General features: G+C 35.2%; 1 protein-coding gene and 1 long non-coding RNA gene across 4 annotated transcripts in view; one reads left to right on the plus strand and one right to left on the minus strand.

Moving 5' to 3' along the window:
• The window catches only part of LOC139994931 (uncharacterized), a 224,570-nt gene that overhangs the window by 200,142 nt on the left and 2,266 nt on the right, over positions 1–22,162 (plus strand). The gene's annotated exons all lie outside the window — the stretch shown is intronic.
• Glurib (Glutamate receptor IB) overlaps positions 1–22,162 on the minus strand; it is a 351,678-nt gene that overhangs the window by 53,968 nt on the left and 275,548 nt on the right. The gene's annotated exons all lie outside the window — the stretch shown is intronic.

The raw sequence follows: 22,162 nt of genomic DNA on the forward strand, positions 1-22,162 counted from the left end.
CTGAAACTCTATCTGCCAATTTTCACTGTACTCTAAATCCAGATATTCGATCGCCAGCATACAGCGAATAACCGTGCATGACGATCATAATCGGGACAGCGTTTATCCCAACCCAGTCACCCAGCTATTTCCGGTTTGGCCGGTCGTTTTCACCGTTGAAAACGATACGATCTACTATTGCGAATCGGGGCTTAAAATCTATCGATCGATCGCGCAAGAATTTCTCAGCAGGCTGGTATATCTGTAATCAGTTTTCGTATCCGCTTTAACGCGCGTACAATGGGCGTTTAGGTGAATGGAAGGTTCGAATTACTGACCGGATAGTAATTAGGGCTGGCCTGGAACACGACGAGCTGTAATCAGAACGCGCGGTTGTCGGCTTGCGAACGATCTCTTGCGGGAAAAAATATCGATGTCCGCGGTTCGTGCTCTGCGGTGAATAATCCGGCGCGCGACCGCGTTAATCTCTGAATCGGGATCCAAGATCGACAGGAAATACGGAACGCCGAAATCGGGTGGCAAGCGTCACCGAATATCGTCTATGATCGGTGAGCGAAATCGTACAAGTAGAATTGTTTCAGAGGAAGAGGAAGATATTTTGCACTTTCCATATTCGTAATTTTACACATATAGTAGTGTACGTTAATTTACGTTAAATAACGATGGTTATTTAACGTGAACTAAATACAATAATGTGCTATAACTAAGACAACTAAATATTTAATTTACAACTCTCGTCACTACGGTCCCAACGCTCTCTTTCACGCGGACCACCCTCCTCGACAACGCTGACAACACTCTCTCACAATGCTGACCATACTCTGACTTCTCAACTCACGACTGACTGTTAATTCGTCTTTTTCCCTTAAGCATCCATTTGTCTTTTCTCATAGCCCCACCACGTACGTGTTCCGCAATCATCCGCGGCCATGGTCACATAGGCCTTCTTTCCACGCAACTATTCGACGGGCCGCTCGGTCCATTGAAGTTTCCAGACTCTTTTGGCCTGTCGGCACTTAGGCTTTCTCGCAACATTGTTTGTGGTTCACCCGATATTTCTTAGACAATCTGTCCACGATAGTACAATAGCTTTAGATATTAGTATTATTAGTTAAATATGGTGCTAGGTTGTCCTTTTTTTTGCAAACGCGTATTTTACAACAATGCACCTTCATACAAACGTGAAACCAAGTCTGTGAAATGTCGCGGTGTTTTCCTCGACGGAACAAAATGGATCGTACGTAATTCGACGAAATAGTATAAAAGAAAAAACGTTGTGCGTCTATTATTTGCTCATAAAACGAAAGAAACTTTTCGGACAACCTAATAGTTTTAAAATTCAGTAAATCGTTCGTTAATTCTGCGTTACGGTGGCTACAAAAAGTATTGGCACACCTTTGTATTTATAACAGTATACTATATAGCATACACTTTTTTATCTTCTACGGTGTCAAGGTAATGAAGACGTTAATAATAGTAGTGCTACGTTAATGTATATGTATAAACTTTAAAGTTGGAAGTTAGGATAGTTTCATATGCAATTGTTATAAATTAAAATATTAAAAATGTATGAGCGTTGCATGCTAATAAGTATTATAACAAAAGCGTTAGAACTTCGTTATTTCACGTTATGAATCATTGAAATATTCCTCGTAACTTTTTTACGAGTTTAAACTTGGATAATATTCCGTAAAAGCTGCTGCAGGCATTTTAGCATTCGGAGAGCTTTACGAAAATGTAGGAAAGTTCAACGTTAATTTGTAGGATTCAAAATGGATGATATTTCAATGGAAAGTAAGAAGGGGAGCAAGAAATAAGAATAAATAAATAAAACGAAGGGAAGAGGATAAAAATATGATGTAGAAAAGTCTTTTAAATAATCACTCACTCAAAAAGTCAGTACAATATTTATTAACGCGACGTTTAAATATTTAAAAAATAAATGCAAACGGAATAACCAAACATCTTCTACGTTACTTATTATAAAAATTTAAGTATGCCACTCTATTCGCAAACTGAAATAAAGCAAAAATTGTTGTTTTATTATTAGACACCTTTTATATTCTCCGAGGCAAATATTTAACTCTCGCAATGAGGAAATAGCGGCGCGATAAATGTCTGACGTATACGATATGTTTCTACTGTGACTTCTATATAAATTTTCTGAACCTTTTCTTCCACCAAATATTTGTATCACTTTAAAACTGATGACTTGTCCGAATTTTAACGATTCATATTTCATTAAACCTTAAAAAAGATATATTTATATTATATATGTAAACGTTAAGACATTAAAATCATGCAGGAAAGAGAAAATTAAGGTTTAATGAAATATGAATCGTTCAAATTCATCGTACATATCATATGTTACAGCATAATATCTATCTTAGATCCCAATACTCGTAACAATCCTAGGAATACTTTTTATGCTCAAATTTGTATTTTTATGAAAACAATTAGAGGAATGAAATCGAAGGAAAGATTCGTTTCGTCTATTAAATATGACATATGCTATGCTTTGGATGTTTTATATAATTTTGTACATGTACACTCTGTCCATTTTCACATATGCTGACTGCCACATGAATTTTACACTTACATTTAACAATGAGAACTACGATAGATCGAAGTATACTGTACGATAACATTTAAGTTTTACAAAACGTCATATTCCATTTGCGCGCTTTTTATCTGACAATGATATTCAAGTCATTCTCACATTGTTAAAAAAATTTTATTTTTTATTATCTCGTTCTAGTCACCCTGAAATATTCAATAACACTGATCACCGATGATCACGCTAGAAGTCAACGCGTTAAATTTTTCACAGATCTATAAACATTCGCAGCTTACTTGTAATATGAAGTACTAAACTATATATAGACTACAAACTATAATTCATTCCTCCCCGTATCTTGCTCGCAATTCTAAAACACCCTCTCTCTAATAACGTCGAGATCGTGATATTTTGAGATCGAGCGAGGCAGGTTGGTAACATTTACGAACTACGTCATTTTACGCAGCGTTCACGCTCGAAATTCAGCATAGGAAGTTATAACCGGATGTCGCGTTCGCAGATCGGCGACAAGGGTGAATTTTACGTGGAAACGTGGCAGCCTGTGTCGCATTGTTAGGGCAACGAGAAGGAGGCAAAGCAGGGCAAACAGAAGAGGGTTGGAACGACGTAATGGTCACGTGCGAATGAATTGAAACAGTGGATCGACTTGGATATCTGCGCCAACCATTTTCAGGACACACGGGTAAAGGGAGGCGCAAGGGTTAAAGCCCTGTTAAGCCTGAGTTAAACGCCGTCATGGCGAGACTAGTATTGTCTGCCGCTTAGTGTCGCTCATGAAAGTAAATAGAATATTCCCATACGTCGTCCGGGATCATTTGCCCCGCGAAATTAATTTTACTTCCGACCGCCGTTTGGCCGACCATCAACTCGTGATTTATTTGACAGAGTATTATTTAAAAGAATCGTTGAAGGAGTATTATAATTCATTTCTCGTAGGAATTGTTACTTATTACAGTGTGTCGTATCGTTGTTTTTTATTCTACACAAACGTTTTCTCATTCTACTGCAGCCTGTATCTCATAACTATAACGCTTCTTTGAAATTTCCAATTCTTCTAGAGGTATGAGATACGAAAGTGACAAAATGCGACAAAATCTGATTAAAGATACGCAAAATCAAATAGTCAAAGTTATTAAAAAATAAAGGAGAGCCCATGAAACGTGAAGTTGTTATAATTTTATCGTACTGTATAGTAGTTTGAAATTTTATCAATATGATAATGATAGTTGAGTATCGTAACATTGTTAATATAATTTGAAAATGATATACGTATAAAAGGTACCTATTCTATTTTAAGCGTCCGTTACTCAGATCTCTTGAAATATTCCATAAAATGTATCACCATGCCAAATATTAGTTGTCGATCGCGGCACTTGTCGACAAAATTCTCATTAATGATTCTTTAATAAGATCGATTACAGGGTATCTGGCTGACTGCCCGAAAAACAAACGAAACCGCTGAATCGTTGATTTTGGTCACGCCCACGCTGCTACTGGCACCATTATGTAAAATGCAAGCCAAATGACGTTTGGAAAACATCCGGTAAAAACACTCGTAGCAATTAAAAGCAAACCAATCGTTGCAAAAAGAAAAAAGAATTAACGTAGCAGGAGCTCCACGTGCATCCCACCAGCATTTATAATTACACAGATCATACAAAATGCAAAATTTATCTTTCAATCTCTAGGCATACAGGACCAAATACTATTCTAATATTCAACCTATTTATTCGATGGCCACATCGCCTTTGACTCGTAATTGGTATGTTGGTTATTTTATCCAATTAACCAAATTATTAATCAATCGTTGCAAAAAGAAAAAAGATCAACGTAGCAGGAGCTTCACCTGCATTTATAATTATACAGATCATACAAAATGCAAAATTTATCTTTCAATCTCTAGGCATACAGGACCAAATACTATTCTAATATTCAACCTATTTATTCGATGGCCACATCGCCTTTGACTCGTAATTGATATGTTGGTTATTTTATCCGATTAACCAAATTATTAATCAATCGTTGCAAAAAGAAAAAAGATCAACGTAGCAGGAGCTTCACCTGCATTTATAATTATACAGATCATACAAAATGCAAAATTTATCTTTCAATCTCTAGGCATACAGGACCAAATACTATTCTAATATTCAACCTATTTATTCGATGGCCACATCGCCTTTGACTCGTAATTGATATGTTGGTTATTTTATCCGATTAACCAAATTATTAATCAATCGTTGCAAAAAGAAAAAAGATCAACGTAGCAGGAGCTCCACCTGCATTTATAATTATACAGATCATACAAAATGCAAAATTTATCTTTCAATCTCTAGGCATTCAGGACCAAATACTATTCTAATATTCAACCTATTTATTCGATGACCACATCGCCTTTCACACGTAATTGATATATTGGTTATTTTATCACGTATGTAGATATCAAAATATATTGGGTTGTAACTCGAGTCGTGCAGAATTGCAAATGAATTACTCCTTGAATTATAATCACGAAGTAATTCAGTTACGTCGTATCGAATTAGATTGTAATTCGTAATTCATATCTCTCGTGCAATGCGTAATTGAAGTTACCGCGTACCTGACTCAGAGTTACGAATTAAGATGTAATAAGAGGAGAAAAACCACTTAAAGGTGTTAAACAGGAAAAAATCCTATCGGTGACAGACGTGATATTATTCATAGATATTTATCACACTTCTTCAAAATTCTCAGCTGTAATTCAGTTAAATTGTATTTTAATTACACTCGTGATTATACCAATTAGCGATTACAATGTAACTTTATCACTATGTAATTAAAGTACAGTGTAATTAAATTACAGTGTAACCCAATTAGTATAACTGTGGTTGAAACATAAATTCGGTCTGTGTTTATATTTATTGTATAATATATTGTATAATATTGTAATAATATATACGTTTAAGAACAGAACGAATTTATCTTACACTCCAATAGATCGCAGAAATGTTCAGAAAACAAAAGCTCGTATTGTCGGTTATACAAATATTGGTAATCATTAAGTTATACATTGGCTAACCGTGCAACGTTTCAGAGAGGACATATATCTTGCAAATTATTACAGAAATAAAAACTCCTATAGTTTCATGGACCTTACCTTACCAGCTTTTTCTTTATTTACTTATTTTACGTCGCATCAACCACAAAATTGGTTTATCAGCGACTCAGACTATAGAACTATATTTGAAGTACTCGGTTTTATCAATATAATCTCATTAATATCAAACCACTCTTACAATGATAATTTGTCGTTAGAGCATAAAAAATTCGTCAGATCGAAATTCATTTCTTCTTTATCGTGTATTAGCTTAAAATACTACCTGAGTAATATTAAAGCAGCTTGTAGATTTTATACGTCCAATTTTTTGTCATAAGTGGAAGAATTAAAATCCTTCCTTTCTTAATCGTTGTCAGAAAATGAACGCAACGACAATTATAATTCGTCTCACAAGGAAGGATCAGGGAACGAAGCATCGATTTCAGCGAATACGAGTGTAAATGCAAATCTAAATGCGAGTCCAACGCCTCGCGATAGAAACGCTATGATAAAATTTCTCCGAACAAAATGCTCGTGGAAAATCGACCGGACGACAATTTTTCTCTACGGCTCTTCCGCTCGATTACCGTAGTGACCACGATCGAAAGAGTTGGTGGACGCCCGTGCCACTCGGCGAGGAAGAGTGCTTCAGCACGGTTTGTTCGCTCGTCGACGCCGCGTTTCGTCGAATTTCCGAGGAGAAAACGCGCACAGAGTCGCGGCTAATTTCTTCTATATACGCGCGAACACTTTGTCTCCTTTCAACATTTCCCTGTTCAGCTTGGTGTGCACGTGCTTCACGATCACAGGAAAACGCGTCGCGACGATTCTCAGCGTTAGGAACCGCCGTGGCGCGAATCGACGCCGGAAAAAAGCTGAATTAATTAGCAGACATTAATATCCTTTTAATATCGCCCGCCTTAAATTGTCCGCCACGAAGCGAGACTGATGCGAGCACGCGCTCCAACGGCGCCCAACGACGGGAATCCACGCCGGAAATTTTTCATCCTGGCACACTTTTACCCGTCCTCGTATACTCCGCGCTACTTTTTTGTCCCCGGATATTTTACGAATGGTAAAAGTAGCGTGAATTTTGATCCGCTCTTTTTATCGTTTCTTTTTTCCTTTTTTGCGACGCTGATAGGTAACGTGGAATTTTTGTCGATGGAGTTGAAATATCTTCAAATTGAATGAAAATCTCGAACGAGAGTCTATAGCACATTTTTGATTTAAAGTTGAGTATGGTTCTACGATTTCCATCGATGGTTTTAGTACACACAGATATTTTGTCGGAAGTGGATGTAATCAAATTACTGTATTGAAAACAAGAGTAGATGTTTGAAACTTGTGGAACAATGTAACTTAAAATTCGCATTCTCCTCAAAATGTGCTAAACGTACTTCGGAACTTCATTCTAGGTTCCTGATAAATTAATTGGGTTTCGGTAATTAGTCCTTCGTTGGCAAAGTGGTTTATTAAGCGTGTGTACTTTGGCTAATATGTAAATGTAAGGTTCGTTCGTACGTGCGTGATCGTAGGTTTGATATTATGACAAACGATATTTTTTAATTTATAGCATGGAAAAATACATGCTTTGCTTTACAACCATAATAAAAAGGACAATTTGGGTAACGTGGGATGAATTGAAAACATATCCAATTATCAAACTGCTTCTCCGTAAAAAAATGAAAAACGCAACTTATTATTTTCCTCCCCTGTAACCTTTTTATAACTAATATCACACGAGCTTTTAATCAACCATCGTTCGACCGAAATAGTCGAACTCGGGTTTATTAGAGTTCAACCAGTCTTCGAAATCTGGTCACTATTCACCCACTATTCAGTTTCAAATTCACAGTCGTACAATAGTTTTCGATTATCATCGATACCGTAGGTGAGCAATACGATCTCGAATCCAGGACAAGTAACAAATACCGTAATTAAAAAAGTTGCCAGTTAGTTGTTAGCCGGAGGGTCGGAATATCGGGCGTGTTGCGGCATACGATGGCCCAGGTATCCATAAAATATTGCATCTCGCCGCTTTGATGAAAGAGCCCCGTGCTTTCACGGGAACGCGAAATAATGGGAAAAGAAATAAAAAAAATAAAAAAAAGAATCACTGTGACCTCATGAAAAGGGAATCCCACGTTTCTCCAACGTTCCCCATTTCTCTTCGATCTTTTCTCTCTCTATCTCTTTATCGATCGATCCCACAGGAACCCCTCGAACGGTCAGAGTCGAAGCAGCATTTCTGTTCGGCGACGCCGGCGACGGAACAATGCGCCGCGATATGTCACGCGTTCCAAAGTGTCCTCGACGTGCCATTAATTGGAATTCAAATGGACATAAACATCTCCCGTGTGCGGCCAGTGCCAGCAAGATGTGGCTCGATCGAGGGGTCGAACACCTCTAGATGCGAACCGCGGTCTGCTCGTAAATTATACTCGCCTCGTCGATCCAGTCGAACGTTCTCCAAATTCCAGATTGGTTTTTGTTTATGAGTTTGCGTGTGTTCGTCGTTGAATTTTATTTCGTTGATTCTGAAAGTTGTTCTGGCGTAAAATTGGGCAGATTGTGGGTAACGTGCGCGGCTTGGAGGAATATCTACGCTTCGGTGGAAGCACTAGATCCAGATTCTGTATAAATACACAGGCTCCTACAAGCGTTAGAATATATATTTTACGAATATATTACATGTAGTATGTATTTTGAAATTTCAAAATTTCATCTCGATGTTTGTTACGAGTAGACCGAGGATTTTTATGAAATTTCATATTTTTCTTAACGCAACTAAAGAACTGGAACCTACGTAAATATTTATTTCATCCATTTAATTTTATCGTAAGTAGTTCGCTTTGAATATTTTTTTTAATATTTTTGCACATTGTGCATTTTGTGTTTTTTTTTAGCGCGTTTAAATTTTCCATAAATGCATACAAATGTAGTCCAGTTATGACACTCGACTATCACGATTATATCGATAAAATTTGAAACAAGTCTGAAAAAAATATACATACAGAAACTGCAAGATATATATTTACTGCAAATGTATATTTCATAGAGATCACCATAGTATGCGTTTCAAATATTATGAAACATAATAGTATGTGTTCGATGATTATGAAACACATACTATCGTGTTTCATAATATTGTAAGAGGAAATTCGAGAGTTATTGTTATTGTAAAATAAACTCACGTTACAAATGTCAAAGATATCTATTTTACAAAGAAATCGCATTGAATCTAATTAAATTCAACAAATATCATATACTTTGAGTTTGAAAATTGCAAATCTTAAGAATCTCTTTTTAAGATAAAATATCATCAACAGTTGTTCTGTTTGTCGTCATTAGTTTCCGTGGATAATTAATGTTTCGCGGTGTTCAAAAAAATGCGTTGGCTTTCAAGAAAATAAATGGTTTAAACTGGACGAAACAAGCGTGGTTGTCCAAACATGCGCATCTGCGTTATTCTACTTCATAAATAAAATGAATAATAAATTCTGCTTTCAAATTAAAAAGTCGCCTTTATTAGGTCGTATTTTTTGTCTTTCTCATTAGTGGAAAGCTTGAAATAACAACAGCGACCAAGCAGCCAGCTCTGATTCTAAAATGTAAAAATATTTCAAATTACATTTTATCCAGCAGGATCAAGGCGAGAACGTAACAGAACTGTGGCTGTGCTATCTGTATTACTTTTAATTTAATAAGGTAAACGAAATTGTTGATGCAATAAGAATTGTCACCGAAATCGTAGATTTAAATTCCGCTCAAATGTCTTCTTCTGCGCAAGTTGCTTGAACCAAATGCATTCTCCGATATAACGTTGCTTTAGATGAAATATTTTCTTTGGTATAATGCCTTAGGTCAAATGTTTTCTTTGATATAAGTTTGCTTAGACTACACGTCCCCAACGTTGTATGTGTACGATACGTCTGAGTATACTTCGTCTATTTCTACTTAACGATTGCAATTTCCTCTCCTAAACGTAATTCCAACGTAACAAATCATTCGATTCGTTCAATTCGACTCTTTCTTAAAATAACGTACCTTTACATTGCATTAAATTTCATTGTCAATCAAATTTAACTTATACAGACCGAACGTCCTTTATACGCGTACGCGTACAACGTATCTGAGTATATTTTGTATTAGGTTGTCCGAAAAGTTTTATTTTACTGAATTATATAATCTATTTCTATTATTACGTTCGTGCGTAATTCAATAAACTAATATAAAACAAAAAACATCGTGCGTCTATTATTTCCTTATAAAACGAAAGAAACGTTCGGATAACCTAAGACATTTCTAGCCGAAAGTTGGAATCTCCTGAAAAATAACTCCAAGAAAACTAACCATCCAAACCGAGCCTTTCCTACAACAACATATTAAATTTCCATTACATCGGGCTTCATTATCAATAAAACTGAATTTGTATTCGTCATTAGGACGACGTCTGGAGTAATCAGGATGGAAAATTAGGCTAAGACAAAGCGCGGCTTAAAGCCAAGATTATCCATCAGGCCGGATTATCCATTAGCTCTCCGTTAAACATTTAACAAGCCTAGGACCAGACTCCAGCCATGTTGTGCGTGGCAGAAATCGTTAGAACCGTGGCAGACTTGGTGTAACTCAGCCATGACGTAAACGTTCCAGATATCAATCCACGACGTTGTCATGTCCCAAAGTAACGTTCGCTTGTGCCGCTCGCGTTGCACGTTCAATTTGCGCGCGGGCAACGTCGCGATTTAGACGTGACCGAGCGTAATCGAGCATACTGGCCGAATGGAATCGCGAACAGGAAGCGGAGGAACGAGACGACTCGTTCGTAGCTCGAATTCGTGAAATTCGTCGGTGAAGCAACACCCTCGATCATCGCGGTACTTACGAGAACAGTTGACTGCAAGGCGTCTTACGGTGGAAATGGAACGCGACGGAATAGCCGGCGTATTTTCGACGATAAGACGCGCGAGTCCACACCGGAAGTAGGTGTTCCAAGCCGGTCAGGTACCAGTTCTAGAGGATTTGTCCGAGGCCAGGAATTTTTCGTCGCTCGGAATGCTCACCACGTACATGACGCAAATTGAAATTCTTGTTTCGCTTACCGGTATTTGTCGTCTCTGCCGATTTGCGGACTCTGTTCCTGATATCGATCGAACCCGGAAGGTACACGGAACGCGATTCCTGTTCCGGGCCACGCTCCCGTTCACTTTATTGCCGGATGATCGAATTTTCATTAGCTTCTTGCTGCGTCGGCATACGAACCCGTCGACTATTTTCCTTTTGTGCTCTGCTGTTTCCATTTTGCACTAATCAATAGCCAAGTGTCCTCTTTTATATGTTTCGGCAAAGATTGGTGAACGCGTGCCTTTTTATATTAGTACGTAGCGTAATGTTAAAGGGGATATCTTGTAGTTTGTGATTTTACCCGTTTGAAATAGTAAACCAATTTGATTTAAGCTTAGAATTTTTGAAATATCATAACAGTTATTTCGAAAATATGAATTGAAGATTTTTTTCAACTTGTTTCCACTACTGTTTTCTTTCTCTATGGTTTTTATCGTATCTTTTACAAACTTGTTTCGACATTACCATCTTCCTGTACAAAATCTTTGGTGCAAAAGATTCCTCTCTTTCTTCCTAATCAAATCAATCATTACACAGGAATTATATTAACATAACACAGAAATTAAATGTGACTTAAAATTCATTTTGATAGCATGAACGTTCGTACGTATTTAATTACCGCTGCATCCTGTACTTATTTCGTTTGCTTTATACTAACACAAAATTTTATCTTCCTAATATTAAGGAGCTTTAACATTCAATATATTCAACTCTTTAATACGAGTCCAAAATAGAACTTCTATTTAAAGAATTGTTTTTAATATCACTTTGTAAACATTTATACGATAAAATGATATTTAGAAAAGAATTTTTACAAAAGATTTTTGGAGCAGAATTAGGAAAATTTTACGTTAACCAGGAACCTACGACATCTAGTTCGTGATCGCGTTAGGTACATTTCCGAAACTCGAAATTAAATGGATTTCATTCTAAATTGGTAGAGTAGAAGATACGTTGGCTTGATTGGATACGCGGAGCTGATTTTTATATCTCTTTGTTAAAAACTGTAACAGAATTCGGAGAAATTTTTAGCCGACAGACACGAAATAGTATTTGTGCCAGTATGTGGGTATTCAAAACGTGGTCCTGCAGATACATGGCTCGACAGATACGAATCGATCGTATCTCGCGGGAATCGAGTTTGTTCCGGGGAACTACACCAGCGATTATTAAATTGCTTGGATTATTAATTTCGTGTTCCAGCATTCACATAGAATAATCGCACTTCTATGGAGAACACGTGACTAGTAAATGACGACAGTGAGCCATTTTAACAAAATATATTCTAACGTCGCTAACGCTAATCTAATTATCTTTTCTACTAGAAAATAAATAAATAATACTGAAATGGTATGGGTAGAATTTTTTTAGAACAGTTTCGTCAACTCCACTATGTTGTTACACGATAAATATTTTTGTTTCGGTCATTTTAACACATGTTTGATGGAAGAAATGAACGATAAATCTTGAAAACACGTGCAGGAAATAAAGTTAAATTTACAATACAATGTTAAGAATTAAAGTAAAAAAATATTCAACAATTGTTTTTATCAGCGCACTGTTTCGTTCAAAAGGTTTCAAAGCGTTCTTTTTACTACTAGTTTTTTCTGAAACCAATAACATTTTAGTTCTTTCATATCGCACCATTTTTCTGTATGAATATTACACAAAACTTGGCGAATTTATTTGAAAATAGCAAAAATGTCAGATGTTTATAAAATTGAAATCAATAAATCTATATAATTACAAAAAAATGTATCGATGCGTATTTCGGTTACAAATATTTATTTGAAGGCATATATTCTATTAAAATATATTTTCAGGAATCGCTTGATAATTCTGTATTCGTTTCATCCGGCGAACTTTGCAAGTATTTTGTTATAAAATGCTCTTCTTTCAACAGACGTCGTTCTGATTATTTATCGTGAACGATAACAGCAATTTAGTGCCAAAAATGTTTTCCTCTTTCGAAATGAATTATCGAATGACGTAAACACCTTTCATTGAGACAGATTAAACGAAATTATTTTTTGAAAAAAAATCTCTTCGCAAAACATGTCAAATAACGTGACGGAAAAAATTGCTTGTACAATATGTAGAATTTTTCAATAAAATTAGCTACGGTGTTTGTTTGATCGAGTAGCAGAATAAATTTCGACTGGCATTCTTGTTGCTGCGTATATTAAACGACAGAAACATGAAATAGTTAAAAACGTAATTTACAATTTTTAGCTGTGCATCGGCGCTCTGTTCGCGAGTAATCTCTCGTCGAAACGATACGCATTGAAAATATCATTTTTCCTTTCTCTCTCCTCTCTTCATTCTATTTTCATTTATTTATCTTTCTTCGTTTCCTCTTTTTGTTTTTTTGGCTTTTCATATTTATTCACGCGTTCGCCTCCGTTCTGTCAATTTTTATGCACTCAATGTATTTTCGTCCCGAAACAATTTGTCTCGTGTCAGAGTGAAATACGTTGTATTATTTATTTGTGATCGTGCGTGCACGCAACGCATGCAAGCTAGTCGACACGACAGCGACGATACATACTTCAATTTTCCAGTAATATTTTGCAACAATTTTAAGCGCTTCAACGCTCGAAACGATAACGATTACCAGCCGATAAAAGATTCACTGGAAAACGGGGATAAACTTTTCTAATTGCAAGCACCAGGCGAAATTTGTTGCAAAGCACCACGCTGTTTTTGAATTATTGGGCCAGACATTGGCAATTTTATTCTCTATCCTGCACAGATACGTTAATATATAGCGACGCGGAACGTGCCACGTGTTTTCATCGGTGTGTTTATTTTCGAAATTGAAAAATATTGTTACTTCCGTGAATTATACAAATTCCTTACATCATGTTTTTTAATTTTACTTTTCCGTTCATATTTCTATATTCGAATGAAACGAGAAAGTATCTGGTAATGTACAGATACATCGACGAAGATCAATCGGAGCGTTTCAACACTCAAAGATTACTTTAATGCCGTCTTCGATTTTGCTCTTCCTTCGTTCCCAAGGTTTTTCGTTCGCTCCTTTTCTCGTTCCCCAATGGCTTTCCGGGGACTTTCACCGGCTTCGTATTCTCTGACAGACGATTACCTTTGCTCAAGAAGATAAGTAAATCTGATCTCGATAGATTCAACATTGTTTTATCGAGGATATCTAAGCCTGAAAGGACTTTGATTTGTACCACCTAATCGATAAGATTCTTAAGAGAAAGAATATCGAAACGAAGCGTTGAAATGGGTCTTTAAAACGAAGGAAATATTTCTGTTATTTTGAACTGATTTTTCTAGAAGAATCCTGATTTCTTGCTGGGATTTTCAATCGATAAGTTTCCATAAAAATGTACAAAATTTACAACGATTCGTTTTTAAAAATATGACTGATTTTTCGTAAAATAAATGGGCAAAAACTCGTGTTTCTTCTTTTGTTTCTTTTCTTTAGTTCTTTATATCTTAAATAGTTACAAATTTATAGTATATCGATTATGTCTTTTTTAGAAAAGAATTTTAGTTAGAACAGCAACGATGCGGCTGGCTGCAGGATAAAAACTATTCATTAAAGATCACAGCGAGTCCACGTAAATAATTGAATACCGAAACTCGATACCAATTAAAGCAGTGCAATTCGTTACGAGCCGCTTCTCATTTGCAAAGCCTGCTGCCAATGACTCTGTCGGTTCTGAAACTCCGTGTGACTGCCCCTTAATTAGCGAGTCTCACACCACATGACACTCGAGTCTTGGAATTCGACATCAAATATTCTTACGATAGCAAATCTGACACGAGTGATTTCAGAATCTCGCAATTTACCTTCAAGTTCGGGGATATATTAATTATTAACTTATTGGAAAAGTTCATAATCAAGTTTATACAAAATTAAAATATAATACATTTTTATAGAATCAGAATTATATTAAATGATCTGCACCGTTTGTTTTACGACGACCTTTTGGCATTTATTGGACAGCTTCAAGATTGTTTTTCTCAAGATTTTTTCAATTTTTTTTTTTTTTTTTTTTATCAATCAATCACATTTCGGGTGAAATTTAACAGGTTTTCGAGAATGATTTATAAACTAAATATATTCATACAATTTCATAATTTTATGAAAATAATTAAAAACATATAGTATAGATAGAAAATTGTTTCCTCTACTAAATATTACAACGAGAACTGTACTTTACATACACTATATATATTTGCTTCCTACGTGCGTTTTGTTCATGTTTGCCTCTTCGCGTAAATTCATAAAAATTCACAGTAAATCATAAATCCAAGATCGATCAATCAGAGATATAAATAAAATTACATAGAGACACATAACATTAGGCGATTTAATTGCTTGATTGAATCAACGTTACTGGTCTGAGAGGGACTGTCTTATTCTACTTTGAGATCCATTCGGCATCCGTAACAAACATAACATATGCGTAAATTACCGTTGATTTTCTAGTCGTAAAATCGATAGAAGCTTTACACTTCGAAAGATCATAAATATTGGATCCTACGACTTCGCGTCACGTTGTGTCCTCGATAATGGTACCTGGCTCTCCTGAGTCATCGCCATTGAGTTTCAACGATGTTAATACTTACGTCCCTAGAGTCATTGATGTCCGACCTCACGACACGGGGATAGTCAGTATTACTTACGTCTCCAGGGTCGTTCAGATCAAGTCTTACGACTTGAAACTTGGCCGAGAGTTCGACGTCCCGTCAATATCGATTTACATGACCCTGTGCTTTTCACATTGGCCTATAACCTCGGCTATTATCGATAAGATTCTATGATTTCTACCCTTATGATTAACCCCTTTGATGCTGACTGTTCTCTATAATTTATATGGATATCGATGGAATATTTAAAGTAGTAAGGTATATTCAGCTGACCCGTAGAAAGTTTATGAACGAATAATGCGAAAGTATCTTTCATACTCGAAGTTTTGATTGTCCGGCTATTACTATCACTTTTCACTTGCATCGGTCTTCGCGGTTTTGCATACAGAAGAATAAGAACCAATATTTATTATTGGATTTATTTTATATAAAGATGTATTGTACGAACCACGCAGAGACTAAGTATAATATAAATATAGCGAATTGTAGAAACGCATGCAATTTTCAATTTGTAAAAAAGATTCAGGCACAGCGGACATTTTCGTACGGAGAAGACGATTACAAACTTCAACAAACAGAATGATGAGAAATTTTAAATGAAAATTTCGATGATCGTAGAGTAATATTGAAAATATCCCCTACCAAGTATTCCATGCACCATAACAAAATCTAATTTCCGAAAGTAAACTCATTTTACATTATCATGGCTGTCAACCACATTTGTGCAATGCGATCATAAAATTCCTTGAGAGAAACAGAACGATGTTTGTGCTTCTTTGGGGTAATGTTTATCTTATCGCAAAGTTTCTACCAAGCTCTTATTACAAAAGAAAGTGTTAACCATACTCTGCTTCACGATCGTCCAATCACAGTACCTTATACTCGACACAGACAAGATTACTAGAAACTGCAATTTCCTGAAAGAACCCTTCCTTTCTATCTTCTATACAGATTCAATCCTATTACCGTCGACATCTGATATATTTTCTTCTTTTTTTTTTTTTTTTTTAAATTATCTCCAACATCTTTCCCTTATTCGAAAGTCACGTACCGCGAAGAAGCCGCGACCTGGAACCCACGTAATCAACGAACAGGGTCCTCGAAGGAGGCGAGGAAATATTCAATTTTTTTCCATTTCCAGGCAAGAATCGCTTGGTAATTTCATTGGACGTAGACATGCACGGCCGCACACTGCTATCTCACGGTCCGACAAGTGAAATTCGATACCACGCCGTAATTGCTGCAATCCATTTTCCACGATAGAACTTTTCCTTATTCGCGTCTATCCCGTATTTTTCCGTTTCCATTTTCTTTTCCCGCTTTCCCGTACGCGTCTACGCGTTCCAACGTCACACAGTTTTCCTTCTCTCTTTTTTTGTTTCTTTTATCCAGTCGTCGTTTCCTCTTATGAGCGCTACGGATCGCCAGCTTTTTGCCAACGTAGCCAGCAATAAACGATTACAGACACACCGAAACGAGTAAAGTTTGTTCCATCAACGATCTTCAATGTTATTTTTTTATTGATTCAACCGGTCACCGACGACGATTGGATTATACTTATTTTACGAGCTCTATATAAGTCGTATCAATTTCGTTTCATAGCTGGCTGAAAGCTACGCTACCCTAAAATCAATTCAATGTTCTTTTGATACGATTTTCTTGCCATTATTGTGGGTTTTAAGAATTTATATGGAAACTTGAATCTTACGTCTTTCTTTCTTTAGATAAATTACAGTTTGTTTGCTTCTTTGTATTAGTATTGTTTATTTACATTCAAGTTTGCTGACATTCTCGAGTTACTTTTTTACATTTTTAAATTGGTTGTTTATATCGCTATACTTCGTTCGTATTTTGCACACGACACAATATTTGATTATTGCGTTACGTCCCGAGAATTGAATGACCTGGGTGAAAAATTAAATTCGCATCGTCAATAATATACGTGTACCATAAGTTTGAATCCAAAAGAAGATTGCATGGTATTTCTGATATTACTATATTTATAAATTATCTTTAATGTACTTGATTATAATCTTATTTAATATCGAATTTGTCATCCTTTCAAAGCTGCTCTCATAAAAATTTGTGTATATAAATATACAACTAGACTGCGAATGTTTATGTGTCACGTTTATTATGTTTATATTTCTTAAGAAATTCCATGTACCAGAATTATATACGAGATAAGAAACTACTGATTATAACATCTACCTATAAAGGAAATTTATTTTCTATTTAAATTCATTTTCTTTGATTATGTCTATAAAAATATAAATTTACTGTTGAGGATATTAGATATGTGAACCAAGGAACGCGTGGATAAATTGTAAGGTAGAAAATATATTTTAATACAGAAGTGTAAATACAAGTAGGAATATAATTTGAGCTGGTCCAGATCCGCACGATAGCAGTGTTACCCTATGACTGAAAGCCCTGAAGCCATCGTCGCCTGTCTATGATCTGTCCTCGTCCAAGTCTTTTGTCTATACGCTGTCGATGGCTTCGGTGCTTGAGAAAACTAAAAAGACCAGATGTAGAGTTTTCTTAGAAGTGTTGAACACTTCGACACCTTCCCTAAAACTCTACATTGTTAGAATTTAATCTTGAAGTTAAGATTAATAATCTTTGGAAGACACACTGTTTGTGTTGAAGTAATATTCAGTGATGTTTATTAAACAGAACTACAGAACCTGATGTATATAATTAACAACGTATACAAGAATTGTTGATTGTTGGTCAGTTACTCTCAGACTAGACTTAGGTAGTGACCCATGATCCCTTAAATACTTTGAGCCCCACTCTCTATACAGTAATGAGTATGACCTGTGTAAGTGTCCTGTTCAAATGCCTGTGTGGGTGTCTGTGTAAGGGTATTGTGCCTATGCGTGAAATATCGTTGTATTCCAACATACATTCCTACAGACAATTATCTCTTCGTAAATATTTGAAGCTTAATTTCGTCAATGCCTTTCTCTTTACCATTCAAATTAATTTATTACTAAAAAGAACTACGAGAAGACTAAACAGATCATGTAGAGTTTTTTCTTTTTTTTTTTTTTTTTTTAAGAAGTGATAACCACTTCGACATTTACATATTTGAATATCCCCAGTCTACGTGTAACATGTCAAATTTGATTTCTCTTCACAATTTCTTTCATTTCTTTCTTCGATGCACGCACTGCTTTAGAAACATATCCGTAATGACGCTTTCTTGCTGTCGCGTCGATAACGACGGTTACCCTTGAGCTATAAAGCATGAACCCGACCGATTTTACATCCGAACCTTGTGAACCTTGTTCGCGATGCTGAAAGGGACAGGCACGACCTTCTGTCCTGACAGACACGAGGCAGAAGAGCGTGAGACGCTCTTGCAAGATTTTGTTTGATCTTCCGCAGTGAATAATTCGCCATCAACGTGTTTCCCTTGTCGTGAGCAACGCTTTGTCGCTCGGGTTTTCTGCGCTTTTTATTTCCGCGGGATTTATCGAGCCGCGTGTGAAACGATCGCGTCCACTGAAACCGCGACCGACGCGACAGCTTGGTATAAAGGATGAAAAAGCGATCGTGTTGAGCATTTTGCCGGTTAACAGCATTCGATACTTGCGAATAAATTGTATATTTCCGAATAATTTATCCAATTTATTATTACAATTTACTATTGAAAATAATAACTTTTAGTCCACGAGAAAAAGGGAGAATATCAAGTTTTATCATTCTTCAGAAAATAAAAGTTTAATTTTCAACTAATATCAACGATTTCGTACTATTTCGTGGATATTTTATGAAAATAAAACTTTTTACTCGTCGTCTTATGTATTCTGTATGATTTTCTACTTTTACCTGTATTTTTAAATAATATGTAATATTAATAAAATTGTAAGAAAATTAAAAGTACGTTCTACAGGTCAATTTTAATAACTGCCATGAAACTTTGAGAATTTTAATTCACGTTACTACGATATGGTCGTAATGATAAAGAGCACATACAGGAGCATACGAAAAAATGTTAAACTCAAAATTCATTAAAATCTACGTTCCCCATATTCCCCCTGGGCTCTTTTATATAGTATTAATTAAAATTCTTTGGATCGACATTTTTTAAATGTACAGGGTGTTTCATTTTTATCTCGGTATCAGAATGTTTTATGATTAAAATTATGACAAAGTTATGGCAAAAATATCAACGAAATAAATGATTGGATTTTCGTTCGAGTTATTTCGAATTCGTAAATAAATATATTTTAATACACAATCTGAATATATTTTTGGAAGGGCAATTGTTACAAATATTAATCATAAAGGGTTACGCGAAACGCGTTGAAAAATGTAATTTAAAACAACGAGACGCAAAATATCGTTTTATTGGTTATTTACCGAATCACTAAAAATATTGTTTTAATAAATCAAATAAAAGTAGTATATGTCATTTCAAGTACTCAGTTGTCAGAACAGTGTATAATATAAATATTATACACCAAACAACATCGATACTTGCGAAATATGGTACTCTTGAATATTAATTTCAATCTGTGATAAGGGTATTTTTATTTACATTGCATTTTCTTTAGCATGTACGGAATTCTTTTTTACATTTTTACATTTATTAAATTACCCAATAAATAATAAAATTTAAAACCTTTAAAAGTTCAAAATGGATAAAATATCTTAAAAGTAATAAGAAAATAATAACTAATAAACTGCGAATGTTTATACATTTGGAAGTGTAGAAACGCGTATAATATACACATAATACGCGAAAATATACGAAACATTGAGAGTAAAAATACCTGCTATAATATTTAATGATTAAAACAAATTTTTGTTTAAGATCCACTTTTTTTTACATTTATAGAAATACGAATTCTGTATAATCATGCGCAGTTTAACAGTTACAAGCATAATATGTAGCGGTAATGAATTGAGCGTGTAAATCATTTAACAACCAATACGTCGCATTCGCTTGAATACGATATATTTTACTGTAAATACGATTCCCATCGTTTCAAATGGATGCAATTTTCTTTCGACACACGTGACAAATTCGCGAAGCCAGTGTGCCACTATGGCAGCCGAAGTTCAGCGGTGTGGATCATTTAAACTTCTCCAGGACAATTTCGGCGATAATGAAGAACGATCGTAGTGATGAATCAACCGCAATTACCGGCTTACGCTCGACACGCTGAAATGGATGGGATCGCGCGATCTGTTTACACGTCGAGACGACTAAAGAAGAGGAATTCGTCGATGAATTATTTTCTACCTTGCTGGATTATAATATTCGATCATCACTTTGACTATATTTTTAGAAAAAATGTATACAATTAATTAAGTAAAACGATGCATTAGAATATTGCGTTTAAGGTCTTAGAATTCTCATTTTATCGTTTAATCTCATTAAACGATGTAGGAATAAAAATATGATACATGATATATGGGAGATTACCGAATAGTTTTAATTTTCCAATTTTTTAATTTCTTTTTTTTTTTAAAGAATAATCTTTTGTATCGTCAAAGCTTCTTGCATTTCTTGTATCGAGTATATTATGTTACTTTAATACGTTACTTTAATAGTAATAATTGTATATGACACTTATGATGTGAAATTTATGCTACTACAATATATTTAATGATTCAGTTTTTCTTAGGTTACGCTGTTTGAAAGGATTAGATATTATTACATAGTCTCGGAAAAGTAAATAAGTATAGGATCATTGTTCATGTATTTTTCACAATGTAGCTGGTTGATTAACGAGAACTTTTAGGAGGAATTATTTAATCACAACTTCTATTATTTTAACATCGGGTTAAAAGCATCTGCGATATTCGCGGGTTCGCCAACTTTTACAATATAATGGCTTTGTAAACGGGATCCCTTTTATCAGACGAAATAAATTTCCGAACGCTTTTGTTCTCGACCGACCAGTTTTTATTATCTCTTTTTAATAAACACGAAATGCGTTTTTCATTGAACACGAAATCGTGTGCAGATACCAACAATCGATTTCGAACTGTATACCACAGATTTCCAGCGCTAACATGCCTCTTTAGGTCTCTCGAATTGCATTATTTTTCCTCTCTCCATTCGTTTTCTCTTCCCTTGTCCGTTTCACTCTGGATATTTACAAAAGCGGTAGAAAACAAAAATATACGGGTTTCCCTGGTATATTTATCTTCATTTATAGTACGATTAACCTACAACTTGTTTCCACCAATTTACGCAAAGTTTTCTACAGAATTGTTCGTCTGGTGTTGAAGCTAATAGAATATGAATCTCGTGAGAACTAAATTGATCAACTTCGCGTTTAAAGATTTCTTAGTTTCATTGTACGGATACACGATTAGTATTCAATTTCATTAGAAAACAAATTATTTTCTCTCATAAGTTTATTTATCATAAGGAAATTGCTTAGATAAATATATATTTCATGGACAAGTAAATTAAAGAAAACAATAATCCTTGTAACATCGTTGCATTTTTTATTTTATAATTTAAATACCTTCGTACCTTCAAAAGCAAATAATTAATTATAAAATGTCTAACTTTTCAATTTTATGGATTAGAAATTTATTTAATACTTGCAAATAAAGGGCAAATTGTGCGTAATGGTTAATCTATACAGAATAATTCTGTGAACTTTTCCTTTGTTTTCTACATACAATACATCGAGTATGCACGATTTACCAATTTTACGAAATTGGGTTTGGGTATGAGTATATTTGGTCCAAGCTGGGCCATTTGTGTTTCACTTGTAACATCG

This window comes from Bombus fervidus, chromosome 2 (genome assembly GCF_041682495.2).
Source record: "Bombus fervidus isolate BK054 chromosome 2, iyBomFerv1, whole genome shotgun sequence".
Taxonomy (NCBI): domain Eukaryota; kingdom Metazoa; phylum Arthropoda; class Insecta; order Hymenoptera; family Apidae; genus Bombus; species Bombus fervidus.